A 16020-nucleotide genomic window follows, 5' to 3' on the forward strand; every position below is an offset into this window, starting at 1 on the left:
ATGTATAATTCAGAGCCTTGACCTATCTAATGTATAATTCAGAGCCTTGACCTATCTAATGTATAATTCAGAGCCTTGACCTATCTAAGGCATACCTCAACAGTCCACTAATAACCAGGTTCCTGTTTGCTGTTGGTCACTTTGAGCAGCTTTGCCTTATTAAAATAAAATAATCACTTTCGTTTTCTGCCTAAACAAAAGTGAATTTTTTTTTTTCGGTGGCTTTGGACTGTGCCACCGCTGACGCCACCTGCTGCCACCTGCCGCAGTTGACGCCACCTGCCTCTGACGCCCCCTACCACTCCCTCCGACGCTGACTATCCCCGGCGCTGCTGTTGCTGCTGTTATTGATGCCCCTCCAGCTGACGCCTCTGACTGCCACTGATACCTCTGTCGCTGCTGCCTCTGACTACTGCCGCTGATGCCTCTGTCGCTGCTGCCTCTGACTACTGCCACTGATGCCTCTGTCGCTGCTGCTAAAGACACCTCTTATGCACTGCCACTCATGCCTTTGACGCTGCTGTTGAAGACGCCCCTTGACGGTACTGCCACTGACATCTCTTGACGCTATCACTTCTCAGAATTCCGAAGTTCCCGCTATCACCATTGGATTCTCCGATAACTCAGCTATTGCTGGATAAATGCAAGTAAGGTCCTAACTCGAACATTTGCCTTCATATTGTAGTTTCATTATCAGTATTGTGACTGTATCCTGGTCACGACAGTAGCAATTACTATGGAAAGATATTAAGCGTTGCACTTGCCTCAAATTGTTTCTTATCTCAGTGAGCTTGTTACCTAGTTTTCCAAATTACTACTGACTGTTGCAAATTATTATTGTTAGGAACTCTCAGGTTAAATATCGGTGAATTCCTAAACGTTTTAGTGCTTTGTAAATTCCACGTCTCTACTCAACCTATTTAATTCTTGATGAACTGGTACAGCTGCTGTAACTTGACTAAATGTCCTGTCGTGCCTGGGCATCGAACCGGGGCCTCATCTGTTGTGAGCCAAACATTACATCACTGAGCTACAGGTCTTTTTTTTGTCCTGCACTCAGATTTTCTCAGTCTGGTTGAAGAAAGGGGACAACTTTGTGAAACATTAATTTCCTCTTTAACAGAAAGATTGAATTTAAATGTTAACATCTCATTTCATGGTAGCAAATAAAAATCTTTTTTTAAAATTCAAATTAAAATTTTAATTTCTTTGAATAGTATACAATATGTGACTGATATGTTATAAGGAGTCTATTTCCATGCATAGTTTACAGCGTGTAATTACAATATTGATTTGCTAAGTGCAAAGAAAGCCACTATCATTCCACTATCATCTTGCGTAATAATATGCTCTTCTGCGTGGAACTGTGTACTCGTTTAGGTCGTTTACGCACCTACTTGTGGCTGTAGAAGATGAATCTCAGCTTCTGACTCTTACCTCTCTCCGCGTGCATGTGTGTGTAGTTACTAGTTGTCAAACATAATTGTCGATAGACACTAGACCTGTTGGGTGTATTGGTGTGGTTGTGATGTGGTATGTTTTCTGCGTGGTGTGTGTGTATGTGTGTGTGTGTGTATGTGTGTGTGTGTGTGTGTGTGTGTGTGTATGTGTGTGTGTGTGTGTGTGTGTATGTGTATGTGTGTGTGTGTGTATGTGTGTGTGTATATATGTGTGTGTGTGTATGTGTGTGTGTGTGTGTGTGTGTATGTGTGTATGTGTGTGTGTGTGTGTGTATGTGTGTGTGTGTGTGTGTGTGTGTGTATGTGTGTGTTGGGGGTTGCGCATTTTTGTGTGTGTTGTGTGTATATTCCCCTATTTGTGGTTGCAGGGGTCGAATCACAGCTCTTGGTCCTGGCTCTTCGCTGGTCGCTACTAGGTCCACATACCCCCTGCTCCTTGAGCTTTATTGTATCTCTTCTTAAACCTACGTATGTATAGATCCTGCCTCCACTACACCACTCTCCAGATTATTCCACTTCCTGACAACTGTGACTGAAGAAATACTTCCTAACATTCCTGTAACTCATCTGAGTTTCAACTTCCAGTTGTAACCCTTTGTTGCTGTGTCCCATCTTTGAAACATTCTATCCCTATCCATCTTGTCATTATCATGTCCCCACTATTGATCCTGTCCTCCAGTGCCGTTTGGTTGATTTCCTTTAACCTCTCCTCGGAGGACATACCCTCTTCGCTCCGGGACTAGGCTTGTTGCAAACCTTTCCACTTTCTCTAATTTCTTGACGTGCATGACCAGGTGTAGGTTCCATACTGGTGCTGCATACTCCTGGAGTTTACCTGGAGAGAGTTTCGGGGGTCAACGCCCCCGCGGCCCGGTCTGTGACCAGGCCTCCAGTATGGAGTCATGAATGACTCTTTACTCAGGTGTCGAAACGCTATTCTTAGGTTTGCCAGGCGCCCATATTCTGTATTGTGTGTGTGTGTACTCACCTAATTGTGGTTGCAGGGGTCGAGACTCAGCTCCTGGCCCCGCCTCTTCACTGATCGCTACTGGATCCTCTCTCTCTCTCTCTGCTTCCTGAGCTTTGTCATACCTCTTCTTAAAACTATGTATGGTTCCTGCCTCCACTACTTCACTTGCTAGGCTATTCCACTTGCTGACAACTCTATGATTGAAGAAATACTTCCTAACGTCCCTGTGTGTGTGTGTGTGTGTGTGTGTGTGTGTGTGTGTGTGTGTGTGTGTGTGTGAGAGAGAGAGAGAGAGAAAGAGAGAGAGAGAGAGAGAGAGTATTCTTATGGCTGTGAGTGACCGTACCCGCGTTTGTCTTTTACCAATGTTTATATGTTTATAAATTCGTAAGAGAGGAAATGTTCGCAATATCGAAAGATCTGACCCAAGACTTCCTCGAGACTAGACCATGACCGGTTGAAGACCTACCCGAAACTGACATGAAGTATGCCTTAGACAGGCTCTCCTTTAACTCGGTTCAGTCCGAGTTAAAAACAAGAGTTCGGGAGATATACTGTACATCAAGTGTGTAATTCGAATGTTTGGGGGACTGAACAGAAGTGCGTGCTTTCTCAGGACCTCTCTCTCTCTCTCTCTCTCTCTCTCTCTCTCTCTCTCTCTCTCTCCCTCCCTCCTCTTCCTCAGTTTCTCTTCGCCGTTATCCCTAGAGAATCCCTCACTATTCCTGCCAGAAATTTAAACTAGCTGGCCATTAAGGTAGACGTCCCTGGTTGACGCAACACAATGCTAGGTTTCCTAGCTTGGAATTTGGAGTACAAAGCGCCAGACACAATATTCACGCTATAACGCACTTGCCAGACATTATCTTGCATATGCTCTCCAGTTTTAGTCCTTCGAATAGCACAAATGATAAAGGTAAACTGCAGAGGCTGGTTAAGGAATTGGTGGAGCTGCTGCTGCTGTCGCTCGCGGCTTCTTGGATCAATGAACCCGTCGGCTCTGCATAACCCCTTACGGGTCTAGCGTTTTCCTTAATTATAATAATTACTATAATTTTTATTATATTGATAAATCTTATTTGAATGTCTTGATCTTATAATAATAATAGAGAGGGCACAAAGAAGGGTAACGAAGATTGCAACCTTGTTAGCCTTCTTCAAGGAAAGATTCAAACCATTCAGTCTTTTCTCCCTGGGGGATCAGAAGTTATTAGTAAATCTCATTCAAACCTTTAAGACACCAGAGAGATTTGATGCGTTCAGAGATGGACAAGTACAAAGAGTACACACTGACCCAGTAACATGAAACAACGACATGAAACTCAGAGGCAAGAAGTACACTCTAATGGAGACGAAGGTTTTTAGCAGTAATAAGGCCTGGAAAACAACCATTAAAAGTGCCTCCAAAAAAAGTCGATTTAAAGCTGTTACAATAATTTAGATAGTGATGGTGGTGAATGTGGTCAGTGGTATCTTGACATTAACTCATGAACTGTCTAAACCCTACTAGTACTACTATTGTTTTTTATACCGTTACTAATATTATTACTACAACTATTTCTATTACTACTATTACCATCATCACCACTATGCCCTAGAGTCTAGGGTATAGTAATAGTGATGATAGTAGAAGTAATACTATTCCTGCTATGACTCATGAAATCGTAATAGCACAATAGCAGACAAACTAATAGTTACAACTGCAGCATAAGCTTTTTTTTCGTATTGGCAATGTTTCCAGAGAGAATAGAGCAACGACGGAACCTGCTGTACTGTCCTAATTTCAGTTGCGTAAGCAAAATTAGAGCAGCCAGAGGCCAGTTAGTTTTTCTTAGCTTCGATATAAACTGAAAAGTTATCTGCTATGTCTTAATTATTATTAGATGAGTAAGTCTGTAGCAGTGAGTACGGAAATACTTGCTGCTATTTTTCTTACTACGTAGCCGATTCGCAGAAAACACACACACACACACACACACACACACACACACACACACACACGCACAATCAACCAAACAGAGTAAGATCTTACGCACATAAAGCGGGTTCTTTCCAGAGGCCTCATTAGCTATCTACAATCATCCTGCATTACCAACCTCAACTCCTCTTCCCTTCTCATGGTTTACTCTCCTGATCTCATCTGGCTAGACGAGATCAGAATAGTTTAGTATGTACCCAGCATCCATTACATGGAGGGTAGCACACGAGCATTTATGGATACACAAAAAGGCCTTGAAACTAGTCCCTTTATTTAGCAGTGGTGTATAAACCTTGGTTTAATGTCTCCCGACAGATTACCTTAGAAAGAGATAGTCAAGGTTTCTTTTTGTCTTGCATGTACACACCTATCTATCCATGCACACTCGTCGGTACCCATTTACCAGTGTCCATTCTTGCACTTTCGTGATCCAGTGAGTTGGTCTCCTTTCTATTACAGTCAAGTTCTTCTCTTTGAACGACTCATCTTTAGCAGGATATCTTCCAGATTCCTTCCTGGAAGAGCCGGATTCTCGTTCCAGCTGGGTTTTTAGATGGAGTTATCATTCATAATGTGTTAAGGCATTAGAGCGTGAAATGTGGACACGGTAAGGAGGGGGAAAAGGGAGGAAACAAAAGAGAAAATAAGAGAGAGAGAGAGAGAGAGAGAGAGAGGAGGGGGGATTTCAAATGAGCTAAGTAACAGCTTTTAGCATGTAAATAAAGGTAGGAACTCTTAACCTTGTAAAAACCTTGTGTAAAGGAAGAGAGGGAGGGAGGGAGGAGGAGGAGGAGGTATTGGAGAAATATACTGACCATCCCCCCCATCCTATCCTCCAGTCTGTTTCCTGGAAGAGAGAAGGTTATGGTGTCACTTTTTCTTTTCTGTCTACTTTCGGTCCACCCGGATGGGAAAACACGTCTATATCGCAGATTATGCACGGCCACCCTCTTGTTTCTCGGAGTGAGAGAGTCGTCGTGAAGATGGCTGTCGTGAAAAAGGTTCCATGCGAGGAGAGGATGCAACCGAGAGCTGTTGGATATACTCTTGTCGGAAGCTGTCTGTGCGGGGCTCTATGTGTATTATGTCTGCGAAGGACGCTGTGTGCAGCGTGTCAGTGAGGCTTCGTGTACGAATCTCTGCTGAAAGCTAGTGTCCTGGAGAAAGATAAAGTCTGGATAGGAGATCACTACGTGTCCCAAATGGTATTCCACATGTTTGGCTGAGTACAGCAAAATATTTAGAGCAATGCAGTGAACATTATCTTGCGCTTCAATTAGCCTTGCAGTGGTCGATGTAACAAGTAGGTATTACAGAACTTAGTGATCTATAATACTCAGTTCGCCTTGGTAGACCATACAATGATGTTTCTCGGTGTAGATGAAAGGTTCTTCATCAAAGGAAATGGATAAAGCCTTCCATTCTACATGCGCTCTTTGACCCCTACTGGCTTAGCGCTTCCCCGTGAATAAAATGGCAATTGTTGAGGCAGCGTATTTACAAGTGGTGATACGGATCATATTCTTGTTTTACCTCCAGAATGAGGATCACCTTCAAGGATCAGCGGTTGTTGGAGGCGCATTACTAAGTTCTAGTGTTGGTAAGGGTTGCTGAATAAATTTTTGTAAGGAGAACTTGGGGTCGAAGCTGCGATGCTGCAGCATCAAATGAACCGCGCACTTGGTGTGGCGTTGGTATTGTCGTGGACTTGCAATTGCAAGATCGCCGGTTACTTCACATTATGGAGAGATTCCCATTTCATGACTTTCATAATGCTGTTAGCTGAAGCCGCTACAATTCCGCAATAATGAAATTCCTTTCCGCTATTGAATTAAAGCTCATCATAACTAAAAAAAAAAAAAGAAAATTCAACTTTCTTATAGACGAAAAACACTTGAACCATAGCAAACCTTTTTTGTCCACGACGTTTCTCTCTGTGCGGAATTTTTTCAAGTACTTTTGTACCACTTTCACTTAAAAAATATATTAAAAGTTAGTGTTTGGAAAAAAAGACTAGTTTATTTCTTATTCAATGCGGATTTTTTGTTGTTGTTGATAACAATTTCAAACAACAGACGTCACTGAAATAAATGACATTAAATATGGATTATTCAACCTTTATTAGTTTTATCGCATTAATTTAAGATAAATTATCAGTCTTTGAAAAATGTAGCAGAGATCGTGGACGGTGTGAGGGTGGGCAGCGCAGGGGCTGGTGTGAGGGTGGGCAGCGCAGGGGCTGGTGTGAGGGTGGGCAGCGCAGGGACTGGTGTGAGGGTGGGCAGCTCAGGGACTGGTGTGAGGGTGGGCAGCGCAGGGCCTGGTGTGAGGGTGGGCAGCGCAGGGACTGGTGTGAGGGTGGGCAGCTCAGGGGCTGGTGTGAGGGTGGGCAGCGCAGGGACTGGTGAGGGTGGGCAGCGCAGGGACTGGTGTGAGGGTGGGCAGCGCAGGGACTGGTGTGAGGGTGGGCAGCGCAGGGACTGGTGTGGGGGAAGGCAGCGCAGGGACTGGTGTGAGGGTAGGCAGCGCAGGGACTGGTGTGAGGGTAGGCAGCGCAGGGACTGGTGTGAGGGTAGGCAGCGCAGGGACTGGTGTGAGGGAAGGCAGCGCAGGGACTGGTGTGGGGGTGGGCAGCGCAGGGACTGGTGTGAGGGTAGGCAGCGCAGGGACTGGTGTGAGGGTAGGCAGCGCAGGGACTGGTGTGAGGGTAGGCAGCGCAGGGACTGGTGTGAGGGAAGGCAGCGCAGGGACTGGTGTGAGGGAAGGCAACGCAGGGACTGGTGTGAGGGAAGGCAACGCAGGGACTGGTGTGAGGGAAGGCAACGCAGGGACTGGTGTGAGGGAAGGCAGCGCAGGGATTGGTGTGAGGGAAGGCAGCGCAGGGACTGACGTGAGGGAAGGCAGCGCAGGGACTGGCGTGAGGGAAGGCAGCGCAGGGACTGGCGTGAGGGAAGGCAGCGCAGGGACTGGCGTGAGGGAAGGCAGCGCAGGGACTGGCGTGAGGGAAGGCAGCGCAGGGACTGGCGTGAGGGAAGGCAGCGCAGGGACTGGCGTGAGGGAAGGCAGCGCAGGGACTGGTGTGAGGGAAGGCAGCGCAGGGATTGGTGTGAGGGTAGGCAGCGCAGGGACTGGTGTGAGGGAAGGCAGCGCAGGGACTGGTGTGAGGGAAGGCAGCGCAGGGACTGGTGTGAGGGAAGGCAGTGCAGGGACTTGTGTGAGGGAAGGCTGCGCAGGGACTTGTGTGAGGGAAGGCTGCGCAGGGGCTGGTGTGAGGGAAGGCAGCGCAGGGGCTGGTGTGAGGGTACGCAGCGCAGGGACTGGTGTGAGGGAAGGCTGCACAGGGACTGGTGTGAGGGTAGGCAGCGCAGGGACTGGTGTGAAGGAAGACAGCGCAGGGACTGGTGTGAGGGAAGGCAGCGCAGGGATTGGTGTGAGGGTAGGCAGCGCAGGGACTGGTGTGAGGGAAGGCAGCGCAGGGACTGGTGTGAGGGAAGGCAGCGCAGGGATTGGTGTGAGGGTACGCAGCGCAGGGACTGGCGTGAGGGAAGGCAGCGCAAGGATTGGCGTGAGGGTAGGCAGCGCAGGGACTCGTGTGAGGGAAGGCAGCGCAAGGACTGGTGTAAAGGAAGGCAGCGCAGGGACTGGTGTGAGGGAAGGCAGCGCAGGGATTGGTGTGAGGGTAGGCAGCGGAGGGACTGGTGTGAAGGAAGGCAGCGCAGGGACTGGCGCGAGGATAGGCAGCGCAGGGACTGGTGTGAGGGTACGCAGCGCAGGGACTGGCGTGAGGGAAGGCAGCGCAAGGATTGGCGTGAGGGTAGGCAGCGCAGGGACTCGTGTGAGGGAAGGCAGCGCAAGGACTGGTGTAAAGGAAGGCAGCGCAGGGACTGGTGTGAGGGAAGGCAGCGCAGGGATTGGTGTGAGGGTAGGCAGCGGAGGGACTGGTGTGAAGGAAGGCAGCGCAGGGACTGGCGCGAGGATAGGCAGCGCAGGGACTGGTGTGAGGGTACGCAGCGCAGGGACTGGTGTGAGGGAAGGTAGCTCAGGGACTGGTGTGAGGGAAGGCTGCGCAGGGGCTGGTGTGAGGGAAGGCTGCGCATGGGCTGGTGTGAGGGTACGCAGCGCAGGGAATGGTGTGAGGTAAGGCAGCGCAGGGGCTGGTGTGAGGGAAGGCAGCGCAGGGGCTGGTGTGACGGTAGGCAGCGCAGGGACTGGTGTGAGGGAAGGCAGCGCAGGGACTGGTGTAAGGGTGGGCAGCGCACGGGCTGGTGTGAGGGAAGGCAGCGCAGGGACTGGTGTGACGGTAGGCAGCGCAGGGACTGGTGTAAGGGTGGGCAGCGCAAGGGCTGGTGTGAGGGAAGGCAGCGCAGGGACTGGTGTAAGGGTGGGCAGCGCAAGGGCTGGTGTGAGGGAAGGCAGCGCAGGGACTGGTGTGACGGTAGGCAGCGCAGGGACTGGTGTCACCGTCAGAGCTGATGGGAAATAGCTAAATGTCTTCCTGGGAGAACGACAATAATATCAAGGAAAACGTAGGGTAGAAGTGAGAGAGCAGATGGAGAATTGAGAGAGCTCAAACAACGATTTGAGATGATTATAATAATCACGAGTAAGCTGTATAGTCATTGGCCTCTCAGAGCGCCTTGGGAAAGAGAGGCAATCGGGTGTGATTTGAAGTACGGGTGGGTGGCCTCAGTTTCTAATAAGAGCCTTTAACCAAGCTCAAGGCACTTCCCTTGAAGGCAGTCTAGGCTTGAACAGATTACAGTAGAGTCTTTTCATTAATGCCGAGGTTTTCTGTTGGAAAAATCTTCCAAACTACCACATCCGGACTCGGCAAGAGGATGGTGCCTCGATGCTGGTCAAGGGTTCTTGATCCACTGAATTAGCGCACTCACTCATTGCTATGATTAAACCTGATTATCTCCCATTTTATAGCTGCCCTATGACTCATGCGAGCATTAGCCTTTGAATATAATAATACTCTTAATAATAAAATTCTCTGGAAAACCCCTTTGTAACGTTGGGTGAGAAAGTAAGAAGATTTCTGAGAGAGAGAGAGAGAGAGAGAGAGAGAGAGAGAGAGAGAGAGAGAGAGAGAGAGAGAGAGAGAGAGAGATAGAGAGAGAGAGAGAGAGAGACTAAACCGTCGATTCACGGTAAATGCGAGTGCTAGTTGGGATATTATTGGTTTTACTAGCATCCGTACCTGGTACTGTGGTTGGTACCGCAGCGGGTGGCACTGCAAGAGATGGTATTGTGGTAGCTACCGCAGCAGTGGTTGGTACTGTGGTAGCTGGTGGTGTAGTAGATGGTACTGTGGTGGGTGGCACTGTGATGGCTCTCTGAGGGACAGTCAGCATCCAACCTTCAGAAGGAACTGATCGGCTGTATCAGTAACTTTCTTGTATTTAACTTTGAAAGCGAAATAAACGCTTTCGGAAATTCGATCTAAGATAAGTGAGAATGATAAGTCACCGCTCACCCATTCAACTTCTCACCCACAATAAGATATTTTGCAAACCAGCTACAAACTCTGAGCTGAAAACTTTCTAGAGACCACGATCTGCAAAGGAACTGCATATTTTTTTTCAGGAAGCATCTCCCAGTGGAACAATCAAGGCAAAGTAACTTTAGTTACTTATTATTATCAGTTGGCTATGAGACCATGACGAACGCTTGTAACAATTCAAAGTAATCCCATCCACGTTAAGATGCTACTTTAATGTATTTTAAAACGTTGATTACATAAAACTATAAGGCAACTGTGAACATAAATTCTTCTCACCTCTGGATTTACCCTAAATATCACTGAATTTTTTTTTTTTTTTCAAATTTTACGTTACCAAATAATTCCACACTTTACTGCAATATCTTTGTAATGTTGTTTATATTAACTTCGCAATTGCATAGTTCTTGTAACATTAGTCACTACTGTACAGTGGACATGAAAATCATACTAAAGACCTTTAAAGTCCATTCAAGGAGAATTCCTTGATGCTGATGAACGGTTCTTGAATCATAAAAACAGAAAATCCTTTCTCATCCCTCCTTCGGATTAACCTGATTTCCTCCCATTTCTGAGGCATTTTATGACCCTTCCGAGTTTAACTCTTTCCCCATGAATAATTTCATATAATAATAATAATAATTTATCCTTAAGATAAAGCTCACATCCTCGGACTGTATGTAAAATTTCTCAGCTGAGTTTGGACAGTATTTGACATTTGTTTTTCTACTTTTCCTGCACAGGATGTAGGCTTGTATCCAATAAATTACTGTACCTCCTTCAGTGGAGCATAAAAAAGAAATATGTAGTGCAATATACAAGGCCAAACAAGCTATCCTCTCCCATTAGTATCTCCCAAAGAAGTATTCCAGCTTACCCGTAAACACATCAAACAGTAAAGTCAACAGCGAAGAGCCAATCACTAAATTCCTCGTTTTCTCTCCTTGAAAATAGTCCAGCAGAGACAAAACTTTAAGTAAACATGGACTGAAGCACTTAAAAGGAGTCTCCAGTTCATGAGAGTTTTTCTTGTAGGCAAGGAAAGAGAATTCACAGACGCTCTAAGCTCTTAAACACACACCTTACTTACTGTACCGAGATTTTCCGGGCATTTTCACAATGGGCCTTTGTCCGCTTTGACAATCTCCCTTTATTTGTGTGTGTCCGTGTGTGTGTGTGTGTGTGTGTGTGTGTGTGTGTGTGTGTGTGTGTGTGTGTGTGTGTGTGTGTGTGTGTGTGTGTGTGTGTGTGTGTACTCACCTAGTTGAGGTTGCGGGGGTCGAGTCCGAGCTGTGTGTGTGTGTGTGTGTGTGTGTGTGTGTGTGTGTGTGTGTGTGTGTGTGTGCGTGTGTGTGTGTGTGTGTACTCACCTAGTTGTACTCACCTAGTTGAGGTTGCAGGGGTCGAGTCCAAGCTCCTGGCCCCGCCTCTTCACTGGTCGCTACTAGGTCACTCTCCCTGAACCATGAGCTTTATCGTACCTCTGCTTAAAGTTATGTATGGATCCTGATTCCACTACATCGCTTCCCAAACTATTCCACTTCCTGACTACTCTGTGGCTGAAGAAATACTTCCTAACATCCCTTTGATTCATCTGTGTCTTCAACTTCCAACTGTGTCCCCTTGTTACTGTGTCCAGTCTCTGGAACATCCTGTCTTTGTCCACCTTGTCAATTCCTCTCAGTATTTTGTAAGTCGTTATCATGTCCCCCCTATCTCTCCTGTCCTCCAGTGTCGTCAGGTTGATTTCCCTTAACCTCTCCTCATAGGACATACCTCTTAGCTCTGGGACTAGTCTTGTTGCAAACCTTTGCACTTTCTCTAGTTTCTTTACATGCTTGGCTAGGTGTGGGTTCCAAACTGGTGCCGCATACTCCAATATGGGCCTAACATACACGGTGTACAGGGTCCTGAACGATTCCTTATTAAGATGTCGGAATGCTGTTCTGAGGTTTGCCAGGCGCCCATATGCTGCAGCAGTTATTTGGTTGATGTGCGCTTCCGGAGATGTGCCTGGTGTTATACTCACCCCAAGATCTTTTTCCTTGAGTGATGTTTGTAGTCTCTGACCCCCTAGACTGTACTCCATCTGTGTGTGTGTGTGTGTGTGTGTGTGTGTGTGTGTGTGTGTGTGTGTGTGTGTGTGTGTGTGTGTCTGCGTGCATGCGTGAGTGCATGCGCGCGTGCGTGTGTGTATGTATGTATTCACCTATTTGTGGCTCCAAAGAATATGTTACCATTTAGTCCTACATCTTTAACTGGGCATTGCTACAGGGGCTGCCATCTTTTCTGTAGAGTGGTTACAGACATTGAGACATACTCGCTCTCCAGCATTTTATGCAATAGACAGTAGACCAAAGGAACTAGACAACATTTGGAGTTCCTTAAAACATGCATTCAGTTTGCGTTATGCAGAGAACTTGAAACATTTCATGTACTTACACATATCACTCGAATGAATAATGCAGTATGATCAAGAGTTACTGTTATTCATTTGCAAACAAGGCAGTATATGGGACACATTTAGTCGATTATTACCAGTACCCTCTTGACCATCCTTGCCCAGAAATTTATTCCTATAACACTACAGGTAAAATCTCTACTCGTAGCTAACATTATTTATTATAATGTCACAGAAATGTCATGAGTGCAAAATGAGGATCAAACTATCGCTTGACACTTTATCATTAAATTATTTCCCCAGACATTTCCTAATAACTAAGATACTAATGAACTTGATTCTCCATATCATCATCATCATCATCATTATCATCATCAGCAGTAGCAGCAACAGCAACAGCAGCAGCAGCTTCCTACTCTGCATCATCATCATCATCTTCCAGATTGATCATTCCTGCAGCTACAGTGGAACAGTTTCAGGACCACTCATGGTGCAACCTGAATATCTTGGACTCGAACTTCGTCATCCAGAACAGCCCCTTCACACGCATGCCTGAAAATGAGCCATCTTCAATTCTTATTGACTGCTTCAGCAGAAGTTGGATTGAGACGTGTACCTTTTCGTCCAGTTCTTGAGTGCCAAACCTTGTATAGGATGCCTCGCATTGTTTCTTAATCATATAACGAAATGTTTCGCATGCACTGCAGACATCATCAGTCGAGTAAACAGGTGAATCACACTCAACGTAGTGGAAGACGTAGAAGAAGTGCATAAATAGCTTGATATAATCAGTCCATCATCCTAGATCAAAGACGATCATCTTGCACCTTGGGAGATGGTTTTTTTACACGGTCCTTATTTGATAAATGAAAATACCAAAGAATGATTCTTTCATATATGGCAACAGGCAGCCTAACTGTATAGGACGACTGCTCCTCTCGAAGTTTTTTTTTTTTTTTTTTTTTTTTTTTTCCAATATTTAAGTTACCAGTTCGCAAACATTTTTTTGTCACGTTCTTAGTTCATTATGTTCTGTAAATTAACATCACAAGAGTTAATGAATTTCGTAACCCTTGTTATAATCACTCCTGATTAAAACTGCTCAGTAGGACCTGCCCTTGCCGTCTAGCATCGTAAGAACACGCTTCCTCAGGGGCTGATGGAATCCCTCAGGTCAAATTGGCGTCAGTTCTCGGGTACATGCTTTTCACCCACGTCTACAGTGTCATGTATATTTATCTCTTCTGGGTATGTGTATCCAGAAACTACGTTCACAAGAGCAGACGGGTAGTCTTCAGTATTCATTGGATCAATCACTCAACAGTGTCTTCACCTCCTGTTTTGTTATGTTTGTGTCGTTTTCCTTAGTTTACGCTTTCTCTTTGACTTTCTGATGTTTTATGTTCCTCCAAGAAAACCTCCATAATTTTTTTTAGGTTTCTTGCAGACTTAATGGACACTCTTGTGACGTCTCCTCCTTCCTTTCTTCAATCTTATTACCTGGTCCTTTGCTGTCGTCTTCCTCCTGTTGTGGTTGTATCGCCAATTCAGCTCAGATTTAGTTGTCGATGTTAAATTAATTTCATATTGTCGTTGAGCCTCACTTCTCAACCATGCATATTCCTTTATGGCGCTACTGTTCACTTTTCCGTTTCAAGGTTTTCATTGTTTTCCGTATATTTATCATGATATACCCTGAACCTCTACATCCTTGGTATACTACGAGCTCGCTCTTTTCTAAATACTGTGTCTTCTACTCTAGGTACGAATTCCTGCTCTGCCTCCTGAAATTAACATCTAAGCTCTCTATCACCTCATTTGTTTAACTTTCCAGGTCCCTGTCCCACTTTGAGAGTGTGTTTGTTCGTGTGTGTGTGTGTGTGTGTGTGTGTGTGTGTGTGTGTGTGTGTGAAAGGAGATATGCCTTTGTGTGTTAACATATTCATGTAGAATCATCTTTGCATGAAGAATGTATATTCTCAGAGAAGATCAACACCACGAGAGCACTTTTATCACGACACCGAGAAATGAAGATGAAAAGAAAATTTGGATAGTGAGATGCACTGTATTTGAAACAGAAAATCAGAAAACTTAATATGGGAAAATGAACAAATGAGGATAGAAAAGAACAAAAAGCCTGCAACAAACAGTGTCCTTGTTTATGTTATTGATACTGCAGTGTGTGTCTGTTGTTTCTGCCTTTCACTGTTGTTGCTGTTTTGTTGTTAGTGTGTGTACCTTTTATTTGTTTTGTTTTTTGTTTAGCCGTGTTTTGTTGCGGGTAACTATTGTGTGTTGCTTCACTGGTTCATTAGTTGCAATTGTTGGTATGTATTTGTGCTCTTGTTTGTGTTATATATTGCCGTATATTTGTTTTTGGGGTGTACTGTTGTTGTTGTTCCTATTTTAACAGTGAGTGTTTTTTTCCCTGGCTTGTGTTGTTTTCATGGTGGTGTGCTGTTGTTGTTGTTCCTATTTTAATAGCGTTTTTTTTTCCTGGCTTGTGTTGTTGTTTTCATGGAGGTGTGCTGTTGTTGTTGCTGCTGAAGGGCTCTTGTTGCTATAATGGTATTATTGCTCTTTTGTTGTTGCTACTGTCATGTTGCTGTTGTCGTGGTGCTAAAGTCTTGCAGGCGTTGCCATGTGTAGGTGTTGCCGTCTTGTAGGTGTTGCAGACGCGCAGTTGCAAACTTGCAGTTGCTGCAGACGTGCAGTTGTTGCAGTATTGTTTGTTGCAGTCGTGTAGTTGAAAGTTAAGACACATATGCAACATCTCGTTATCTTTATTGTAGACGTTTCGCCAATGTATACCTTTCTTGCATAGTCGTATAGTTGTTGAAGTATTGTAGTTGTTGCAGTCGTGTAGGTGTTGCAGCAATGTAGCTGATGTATAGTTGTTGCTGTCGTGTAGTTTTTGTGTGGTTTGCTCTTTTGTAATTTGCTCTTGTGTTGTTTTTGCTGTCGTTATGTTTCTGCTATGTGATGATTAGTTGACCATTGGATCATGTCTTACGAATTCAAAAAATCTGCCCTGTCTTCCATATCAATTCTTCTTAAAATTAAGATTTCGTATGTTGTGATCATATCTTCTCTTGTCCTTTTCTTCTCCAAGATCGTCAGACTTAGTTCCTTCAACCTCTTAGTACATGTCTCTCAGTTCCGATAATAGTTTGGTTGCAAACCTCGGGATCTTTTTCGATTTTTTTTAATGCGTTTGACCAAATGTGGGCTCCATGTTGTTGCTGCCTACTCAAGAATAGGCCTAACATATGCCGTAAATAAGGTTCTAAAGGATTTTTTTTCAAGTTCCTGAACGCTCTTCTAAATCATGATAATCTTGCATATGCCGCTGACGTTGTACGGTTTGCCTGAATAAATATTTGTTGTATTTATTTCTAGGGGAATACGGTACGTGCTAGATTTTTTATATTCAGTAACCCATATGCTGCCTGGAAAGTATCTCCTGGGATGATATTAAACCCCATATTCAGACTTAGTTTTATTGCATGAAGAATGAAGGCCGAGTTGGTTATTCAACTTCAGGAAAACTGGAGACTTGATCCTTTGTTTACTAGTCCAGACCCGATTTTTGACGAGTTAGACACCGCTGCTCTAGTGTGTAGATCATCACACCTCAGAGAGGGGGAATATGTTCATTCAGCGTGATAACACTCTAAAATGTGTTTTTTGTATATAATATGTATTTTT

The 16020-nt window shown here is 45.1% G+C and overlaps 1 long non-coding RNA gene across 1 annotated transcript in view; it reads left to right on the forward strand.

Moving 5' to 3' along the window:
- Positions 1 to 233: 233 nt before the first annotated feature.
- Positions 234 to 16020, forward strand: part of LOC138852794 (uncharacterized) — a 188740-nt gene continuing 172953 nt past the window's right edge. Inside the window, exon 1 of the long non-coding RNA XR_011392085.1 lies at positions 234 to 647. This is a non-coding gene — a long non-coding RNA (uncharacterized lncRNA). The remainder of the gene's footprint in view (positions 648 to 16020) is intronic.

The sequence above is a fragment of the Cherax quadricarinatus genome, chromosome 16, assembly GCF_038502225.1.
Source record: "Cherax quadricarinatus isolate ZL_2023a chromosome 16, ASM3850222v1, whole genome shotgun sequence".
Classification (NCBI taxonomy): Eukaryota; Metazoa; Arthropoda; class Malacostraca; order Decapoda; family Parastacidae; genus Cherax; species Cherax quadricarinatus.